This window comes from Mesoplodon bidens (genome assembly GCF_964165515.1).
Source record: "Mesoplodon bidens genome assembly, chromosome: 19".
Lineage (NCBI taxonomy): Eukaryota > Metazoa > Chordata > Mammalia > Artiodactyla > Ziphiidae > Mesoplodon > Mesoplodon bidens.
The window spans coordinates 5,341,848-5,352,548 of NC_138179.1; positions in this window are offsets into that span (position 1 = coordinate 5,341,848).

Genomic DNA, 10,701 nt, shown 5'->3' on the forward strand with positions numbered 1-10,701 from the left:
TTCTCTCTCTAGTCATTGCACGCAGGCTCCGGGGCTCACGGGCTCTGTAGTTTGTGGCATGCAGGTTCTCTCATTGAGGTGCACAAGCTCAGTAGTTGTAGCGCATGGGCTTAGTTGCTCCGTGGCATGTTGGATCTTAGTTCCCCTACCAGGGATTGAACAGGCATCCTCTGCGTTGGAAGGTGAATTCTTTACCACTGGACCACCAGGGAAGTCCCCAGGACTTTTGTTGAGAGATTTTTCAATACTGATTCAATCTCCTTACTAGCTGTAGGTCTACTCAGATTCTCTATTTCTTTGTGATCTAGTCTTGGTAGGTTTTCTGTTTCTAAGAATTTGTCCATTCATCTAGGTTGTACAAAATTTTCTTTGTTGCATATAATTGTTCATAGTATTCTCTTATAATCCTTTTTATTTCTGTAGAATCAGTAGTAATATTCTCACTTTAATTTCTGATTTTAGCAATTTGAGACCTTTTTTTCTTAGTCCATCTAGCTAAAGTTTTGTCAATTTTGATTTTTTGAAGAACCAACTTTTGGTTTCACTGGTGTTCTGTATTGTTTTCTATTCTCTATTTCATTTATCTTTGTTCTAATCTTTATTTCCTTTCTTCTGCTAGCTTTGGGTTTAGTTTGTTTTTCTTTTCCTAGTTCCTTAAGTTATAAAGTTACATAGTTAACTTGAGATCTTTATTTTTTAATATAAACATTTATAGCTATAATTTTCCCACTTAGTACAGTTTTTGCTGTGCCCCGTAAGTGTTGGTATGTTGTGTTTTTGTTTTAATTCATCTCACAGCATTTTCTAATTTCTTGTGATTTCTTCTTTGATCCATTGGTTGTTTAAAAGTGTGTTAATGTCCACGATTTTTTGAATTTTCCAGTTTCCCTTTTGTTATTGATTTCTAACTTCATCCCGATGTGCTCAAAGAAGAGACTTCATATATCTGTCTTTTAAATGTTACTGAGATTTAATTTGTGGCCTAACATACGATCTCTCCTGGAAAATGTCCCACGGGTACTTAAGAAGGGTGCGTATTCTGTTATTGTTGTTGGGTAGAGTGTTTTGTATATGTCTATACATCTACTTGGCTCGTTGTGTCGTTTAAGTCCTCTGTTTCCTTACTGATCTTCCGTCTGGTTGTTCTATCCATTACTGTGAGTGGGTTTTTGAAGTCTCCAATTATTATTATAGAATTGTCTATTTCTCCCTGCAGTTCTGCCAGTTTTTGCTTTATATATTTTGACAGTCTATCATTAGGCACATAAATATTTATCATTATTATGTCTTCTTTCTTCATTGAACCTTTTATTAATATGTAATGTCCTTCTTTGTCCCCTGTAAACTTTGATATAGTCAACTGTCTGATAGTATAGCCACCCCTGCTCTCTTTTGGTTACTATTTGCATGGAATACCGTTTACCACCCTTTCGCTTTCAACCTGTGTCTTTGGATCTCAAGTGAGTCTCCTGTAGACAACACAGAGTTGGATCTTGTGTTTTTGTTTTTGTTTTGTTTTTTAACATCTTTATTGGAGTATAATTGCTTTACAATGGTGTGTTAGTTTCTGCTTTATAACAAAGTGAATCAGCCATACATATACATACATCCCCATATCTCCTCCCTCTTGCATCTCCCTCCCACCCTCCCTTATCCCACCCCTCTAGGTGGTCACAAAGCACCGAGCTGATCTCCCTGTGAAACGCGGCTGCTTCTGACTAGCTATCAGTTTTACATTTGGTAGTGTATATATGTCCATGCCACTCTCTCACTTTGTTCCAGCTTACCTTTCCCCCTCCCCATGTCCTCAAGTCCATTCTCTAGTAGGTCTGTGTCTTTATTCCTGTCCTGCCCCTAGGTTCTTCACGACCATTTTTTTTAGATTCCATATATATGTGTTAGCATACGGTATTTGTTTTTCTCTTTCTGACTTACTTCGCTCTGTATGACAGACTCTAAGTCCATCCACACCTCACTACAAATAACTCAATTTCATTTCTTTTTACGGCTGAGTAATATTCCATTGTATATATGTGCCACATCTTCTTTATCCATTCATCTGTTGATGGACACTTAGGTTGCTTCCATGTCCTGGCTATTGTAAATAGTGCTGCAATGAACATTGTGGTACATGACTCTTCTTGAATTATGGCTTTCTCAGGGTACATGCCCAGTAGTGGGATTGCTGGGTCGTATGGTAGTTCTATTTTTAGTTTTTTGAGGACCCTCCATACTGTTCTCGATAGTGGCTATATCAATTTACATTCCCACCAACAGTGCAGGAAGGTTCCCTTTTCTCCACACCCTCTCCAGCATTTATTATTTGTACATTTTTTGATGATGGCCATTCTGACCGGTGTGAGGTGATACCTCATTATAGTTTTGATTTGCATTTCTCTAATGATTAGTGATGCTGAGCATCCTTTCATGTGTTTGTTGGCAATCTGTATATCTTCTTTGCAGAAATGTCCATGTAGGTCTTCTGCCCATTTTTGGATTGGGTTCTTCGTTTTTTTGCTATTGAGCTGCATGAGCTACTTATAAATTTTGGAGATTAATCCTTTGTCAGTTGCTTCATTTGCAAATATTTTCTCCCATTCTGAGGGTTATCTTTTGGTCTTGTTTATGGTTTCCTTTGCTGTGCAAAAGCTTTGAAGTTTCATTAGGTCCCATTTGTTTATTTTTGTTTTTATTTCCATTTCTCTAGGTGGGTCAAAAAGGATCTTGCTGTGATTTATGTCATAGAGTGTTCTGCCTATGTTTTCCTCTAGGATCATGTGTTTTTATCCATTCTGTCCATCTCTGTCTTTTGATTGGAGAGCTTGATTCATTTACATTTGAAATAATTCCTGATAAGGAGGGTCTTATTTCTGTCGTTATGCTATTTGTTTTCTGTACACCTTATAGCTTTTTGTTCCAAATTTCCTGCATTACTGTCTTTTGTGTTTAGTTGATTTTCTGTAGTGAAATGTTTAAATTCCTTTCTCTTTTCCTTTTGTGTATTTACTATAGCTATTTTTTTTTGTGGGATTACATTTAGCATCCTAAAGTTGTAACACTCTAAGTTGAATTTATACCAGTTTAACTTCAATAACATACTAAAACTCTGCTTCTTTTTTTTTTTTTTTTTTCTTTTTGCGGTATGCGGGCCTCTCACTGTTGTGGCCTCTCCCGTTGCGGAGCACAGGCTCCGGACGCGCAGGCCCAGAGGCCATGGCTCACGGGCCCAGCCGCTCCGCGGCATATGGGATCCTCCCAGACCGGGGCACGAACCCGTATCCCCTGCATCGGCAGGCGGACTCTCAACCACTGCGCCACCAGGGAGGCCCTAAAACTCTGCTTCTTTACCTCTCCATCCCCACTCCTTTCAGTTGTTGATGACACAAAATTATAAACTAATAATTTAAAAAAATAAAAAAATTTTAAACTAATGTTTAGTTTAAAAACCAAAAAAAATAAACTAATAATTCTTTTAAATGCATTAGTTCCTCAAATTATGTAGAAAACAAGATGTGGAGTTAACAAACCATAGTTACAGTAATACTAGCATTTACACTAATAGCTGCTCTTTTTTCCCTTAAACATATTAGTCTCTTAAATTATGTAGAAAACAAAAAGTGCATTTACAAACCATTGTTACAATAATACTAGCTTTATAATTACCCATGCATTTACCTTTATTGACATCTTATATCTCCATGTGTCTTTGAGTTACTGTCTAGTATCCTTTCATTTCACCTTGCAGGACTCCCTTAATCATTTCTTACAGGGCAGGTCTGGTGCTTACAAATTCTCAGCTTTTGTTTATCTGGGAATATATTAATTTCTCCCTTACTTTTGAAGGACAGTTTGGCATATATAGAATTCCTGGTTGACAGTTTTACTCTTCTAGCAATTTGAATATACCAACCCATTGTCTTCTGACCTTAAAATTTTCTGAGAATTTATCTTCTGATAATCTTATTGAGGATTCCTTTACATGACTATTTGTCTCTCTCTTACTGCTTTCACGATTTTCTGAGAACAAACGTATGGACACCAAAGGGGGGGGAAGCAGCAGGGGGTGGGGTGGGAGTGGTGTGATGAATTGGGAGATTGGGATTGACATGTATACACTGATGTGTATAAAATGGATGACTAATAAGAACCTGCTGTATACAAAAATAAATAAAATTAAAAAAATTTTTCTCTTTGCATTTGTCTCTTTAAAGTTTGATTAAATGAGTCTCAGTGTGGGGCTCTTTGAGCTCATCTTATTTGGAGTTTGTTGAGATTCTTGGATGTTTACATTCATGTATTTAATCAAATTTGGGGAGTTTTCAGCCATTATTTCTTCAAATATTCTCTCCCCCTTTTTCTCTCTCTTCTCCTTCTAGGACTCCCACTATGCATATGTTGGTCTGGTTGATGGTGTCCTATAGGTCCCTTAGGCTCTGTTCACTTTCCTTGAATCTTTTTTCTTTCTGTTCCTCAGACTTGATAATTTCATTGCCCTAGCTTCAAGTTTCCAGATTCTTTCTTCTGCCTGCTCAAATCTGCCTTTGACTCCCTTTAGTGAATTTTTCATTTCAGATATTGTACTTTTCAGCTCCAGAATTTTTTTGGTTTAAGTTTTCTATCTCTTTACTGATATTTCACTTTTGTTTACACATGATTTTCATGACTTTCTCTACATCTTCCTTTAGTTCTCTGAGCATCTTCAAAAGTTGTTTTAAAGTCTTTGTCTAGTATATCTGCCATCAGGTATTTTTCAGTGACAGTTTCTGTTCTTTCTTTCCTTTGAATGGGTCTTTTTTTTTTTGTATGCTTTGTGACTTTTTTGTTGAACTGGACATTTGAATCTAATAATGTTATAACCCTGGAAATCACTTTTTAGCAGGGTCTGTAATCCCCCTGCTCAACCTCCAGCCTTCTATCACCCTCCCCACAACTTACTTTGCTCAACCACACTGACCTTTTGCTGCTCCAGTGTGGCGCTTCCTGTGGGGTCTTTGCAGTTGCTTTTCTCCTTGCTGGAATGCTCATCCACCAGAGTCACAAAAACTGGCAACTTCTTTTCATTCCAGTAGAAGCTCAAAGGTCACTTCTTCAGAGCAGCCTTCCCTTGAATATCTTTTATAATGTTAAGTGTCTCCCTATGCAATCGTTATCACTTTATTTATCTTCTTCATAGCGCTTACTACTACTAAAATTATCTATTTATTCATTTAATGGTTGTAGACTCAAGGAAAGGAGGATTTTGCTTTGTTTACTGTCTCTCCAGCACCTAGAGTGGTGCCTGGCACAGAGAAGTCATTCAAAAAACATTTGTTGAATGTGGGACTGGATGCAGTAGGCCACTTGAGGAGGCTGTTGCAGTGGCCCAAGTGAGAGTTACTAGTGGTCAGATGAGGGTAGCAGCAGCAGAGACACAAAGAAGTGGGTATAAGGGACATGTGTTTTGGAGGTTGAAACAAAGAAGTCTTTTTTCTTTTCCAATTTTTTTTTATTTAAGTACAGTTGATTTACAATGTTGTGGCAATCTCTGCTGTACAGCAAAGTGACTCAGTTATACGCACACAGACATATATATATATATATATACACATATATATAGTTTGCATATATATATATATATATACATACATACACCCCCCACACACACATATATTAGTTCACATCTACCAAACCCAAACTCCCAGTCCATCCCTCTCTCTTGGCAACCACAAGTATGTTCTCTATGTCTATGCGTCTGTTTCTGTTTTGTAGATAGGTTCGTTTGTGTCATATTTTAGATTCCACATATAAGTGATATCATACGGTATTTGTCTCTTTTTTTTTTTTTTGGCTGCACTGGGTCTTCATTGCTACCCACGGGCTTTCTCTAGTTGTGGCGAGTGGGGGCTACTCTTCGTTGCGGTGAGCGGGCTTCTCATTGTGGTGGCTTCTCGTTGTGGAGCACGGGCTCTAGGCGCGTGGGCTTCAATAGTTGCAACATGTGGGCTCAGTAGTTGTGGCACGTGGGCCCTAGAGCACGCAGTCTTCAGTAGTTGTGGTGCGTGGGCTCAGTAGTTGTGGCTCACAGGCTTAGTTGCTCCACGGTATGTGGGATCTTCCCAGACCAGGGATCGAACCTGTGTCCCCGGCATTGGCAGGCGGATTCTTAACCACTACACCACCAGGGAAGTCCCTGTCTTTCTCTTTCTGACTTATTTCACTTAGTATAATCTCTAGCTGCATCCATGTGGTGGCAAATGGCATTTTTTTCTGTTTTATGGATGAGTAATATTCCATTGTGTATATGTACCACATCTTCTTTATCCATTCATCTGTTGATAGACATTTAGGTTGTTTCCATGTTTTGGCTATTGTGAATAGTGCTGCTGTGAACACTGGGGTGCACGTATCTTTTTGAATTAGAGCTCTGTCCAGGTATATTTCCAGGAGTGAGATTGCTGGATCATATGGTAATTCTATTTGTAGTTTTCTGAGGAACGTCCATACTGTTTTCCATAGTGGCTTTACCAACTTACATTCCCACCAACAGTGTAGGAGGGTTCCCTTTTCTCCACATCCTTTCCAGGACTGAAACAAATAAGTCTTAACACATTACTGACCAGGGGATTTTTGCAGAAACTAACACTTGTGGCCATAATATGCCTCGGGTCAAAAATGTGTTAATGATTGATATTTTGATGTAAGGAGTGAAGGAATGGGAGGGGTCAAGAATGACTCCTGGGTTTCTGGTTTGAGTGGCTGAGTGAACAGTAATACCGTTAGTTGGAAGGGGAATTCTGAAGATGAAGAAGGTTTGTGATTAAGACCATTGGTTCAGTTCTGGGTATTACCAGTAAGACACCTGAAAGAAACCCAAGTGGAGACACTGAATACATGGGTAGCTATATGGGCTCAGAGAAGAGGTCTGGTCGTAAACTTGCAACACAAATCTGGAAGTTGTCAGCATATAGAAGCTAAGTGAAGCAATGGGTGTGAGCAAAGTCTCTTAGGAGGAAAGCTTGAAGTAAGGAAAGGTAGAGGTGAAAGGAATGTAAAAAAAAATCCCTTTTAAAATCACATCAGAAGGAAAAAAAACATAGGAATAAACCTGACCAAGGAGGTGAAAGGCATATATATGCTGAGAACCATAAAACATTAATAAAGGAAACTAAAGATGATTCAAAGAAATTGAAAGGTATCCCATGCTCCTGGATTGGAAGAATTAATATTGTTAAAATGGCCATACCACCCAAAACAATCTATAGCCTTAATGTGATCCCTATCAAATTACCCATGACATGTTTCACAGAACTAGAACAAATAATCCTAAAATTCATATGGAACCATAAAAGACCCATAATTGCCAAAGCAATCCTGAGGAAAAAGAACAAAGCAGGAGGCATAACTCTCCCAGACATCAGACAGTACTACAAAGCTACAGTAATCAAAGCAGACTGGTATTGGCACAAAAACAGACATATGGATCAATGGAACAGAATAGAGAGCCCCAGAACAAACCTGCACACCTGTGGTCAATTTAATCTTTGACAAAGGAGGCAAGAATATACAATGGGAGAAAAGATAGTCTCTTCAGCAAGTGGTGGTGGGAAAGTTGGACAGCCACATGTAAATCAATGAAGTTAGAACACTCCCTCACACCATACACAAAAATAAACTCAAAATGGGCTTACAGACTTAAATATAAGACATAACACCATAAAACTCCTAAAAGAGAACATAGGCAAAACATTCTCTGACAAAAATAAAATCGTACCAATGTTTTCTTAGGTCAGTCTCCCAAGGCAATAGAAATAAAAGCAAAAATAAGCAAATGGGACCTAATCAAACTTACAAGCTTTTGTACAGCAAAGGAAACCATAAACAAAATGAAAAGCCAACTTAAGACTGGAAGAAAATATTTGTAAATGATGTGACCAACAAGGGCTTAATTTCCAAAATATACAAACAGCTCATACAACTCAATAACAAAAAAACAAACAACCTAATTGCAAAATGGGCAGAAGACCTAAACAGACATTTCTCCAAAGAAGACATACAGAGTGCCAACAGGCATGTGAAAAGATGCTCAACATTGCTAATTATTAGAGAAATGCAAATCAAAACTACAATGAGGTACCACCTCACATTGGTCAGAATGGCCATCATTAAAAAGTCTACAAATAGCAAACACTGGAGAGGGTGTGGAGAAAAGGGAACCCTCGTACACTGTTGGTGGGAATGTAAATTGGTGCAGCCAGTATGGAGAACAGTATGGAAGTTCCTTAAAAAACTAAAAATAGAGTTGTCATATGATCCAGAAATCCCACTCCTGGGCATATATCCAGACAAAACTGTAATTTAAAAGATACATGCACCCCTATGTTCACAGCAGCACTATTGAGAATAGCCAAAACATGGAAACAACCTAAATGTCTCAACAGATGAATGGATTAAGAAGATGTGGTACATATATACAATGGAATACTACTCAGCCATAAAAATGAAAGAAAGAATGCCATTTGCAGCAACATGGATGAACCTAGACATTATCATACTAAGTGAAGTAAGTCAGACAAAGACAAATACCATATGATATCACTTATATGTGGAATCTAAAATATGACACAAATGAACTTATCTACAAAACAGAAACAGACTCACAGGTATTGATAACAGACTTGTGGTTACCAAGAGGGAGGGGGGTGCAGAAGGGATGGATTGGGAGTTTGGGATTAGCAGATACAAACTACTATATATAAAATAGATAAACAATAAGGTCCTACTGTATAGCACAGGGAATTATATTCAATATCCTGTGATAAAACATAATGAAAAAGAATAAGGAAAAGGATGTATGTATATGTATAACTGAATCATTTTGCTGTTCAGCCGAAAGTAACACAACATTGTAACTCAGCTATACTTCAATAAAATAAATTTAAAAAAGAAAAAGAAAAGGTAAAGCCAGAACCCCAAAGGAGGCTGAGATGGAATAACCAGAGAAATAGAAGGAAAACCAGATTGTAACATAAGGGAGCCAAGGGAATAGTCTGAGCAAACTGGACAATGAGGCCAGAAGAGTGTCCCTGGGATTTAGGAATATGGAAGTCATTGGTAACGTTAGGATTGCCTGAGAACGGAAGGAGCAGAATTCAGATTATAGTGGGTTGAAGAGTGAGTCGGAGGTGAGGCACTGAAGACAGCAGGTGTAGACAACTCTTTTAAGATCTCTAACTGCAGTGGGAGGAAAGAGATGGGGCAGTGGCTGGAAAGGGAAGTGGGATCCAGGGAATACTTTTTTTTGTTTGGCCACAGCACACGGCATGAGGGTTCCTTGTTCCCTGACCAGGGATCGAACCAGTGCCCCCAGCAATGGAAGCACAGAGTCTTAACTGCCCGACTGCCAGGAAAATCCAGGAAATACTTTTTAACAATGGGAAAAATCCAAGTGCATCAAGTGATGAAAAGAAGCTAATAAAGAAGGGGTTGGAGATACTAAGAAGGGAGATAATAACCTGAGAAGGATAACTCTGAGCAGACAGAAGATGAGACTGGCCTTGGATGGGGAGAGAGACACCTCCTTCTGTGTAACGTGGAGGAAAGTATCAATAGAAAGAATGCATGTAGAAATGGTCCACCTCTAGTTTAGGGTAGACTGATTTACCTACAACTGTTCTAGTCACAGAGACAGATGTGGTCTTGTTAGTAGTTTTGGTGGTGGGAAGCTGATTTGTTCCCATCTGATGGCTAATTTCTCTGTAAAGTTGGAGGTAAGTCATCTGTTAAATGTTGATGGGAAGTGAAGAATAAAAGTTGGAAATAACAGCTGCTGAAGAGTAGGAAAAGCAGCATACTAAAGAAATACAGTGAGAGTGCCATGTGCAGGAAAAGCACCAAGTATATAAAGTACCTGGTACATAAGAGGTACTCCGTAACCAATAAACAATATCTATCAACATTATTATTGTTAACATAGGCCAATATTACATAGTCACCGGCCAGACAGAAGAGTCTACTCTGTAGACAAAGGATTACAAACCACATCAGTGTGAGTCTGTAGCCTTGTAGGACTTGTAGCCTTTATGAATACTAATAGATAATACTGTAACTTCATATCTTACCATTTATCATGATATGTCTGCTATTAGTTCTTACATTTTTATGTATGTTGGTTTTGTCTCACCATATAAAGTTTTTTGAGAGGAAGTACTGCATGTTACTAAGTCTCTGTATCCCTCAAAGTTTCGTATTATTTGTAAAGTAATTTGTCATGGGTTCCTCTGGTTACAGTGGCAAGCAACTGTTTCCTTGCTTTAAAATGGTCAAATAAACTTGTACCTTCCTGTTTTATTTGTGCAGGGTAAAATTTTGGGGAGCTAAGAACTGTATGAGTATGACCGTCCACAATAGGAACTATCCGGTTTTCACAAACAAAAGACCTACTACTTACAGATAAAACGTGAGCTGGCTAGCACCGCACAAGAGGCTAAGTTAGAGAAAATACTGTGATCTTTCTCACCATAGTTTCATTCTTCTAGGACACTAAGGATGTGACGTACAAACTGAAATATACAGAGATGGTGTTGGTTCACCTTAAAGAGTTCAGACTATTTTGGGCTTTTATTCCTACCTACACTTTTATCATGTAAGTCAGTTGTAGCTGGAACGGGAATATGGCAATCCTGGTGAAGAGGAGGGCAATATTTCTGTAATAAAACATGGATG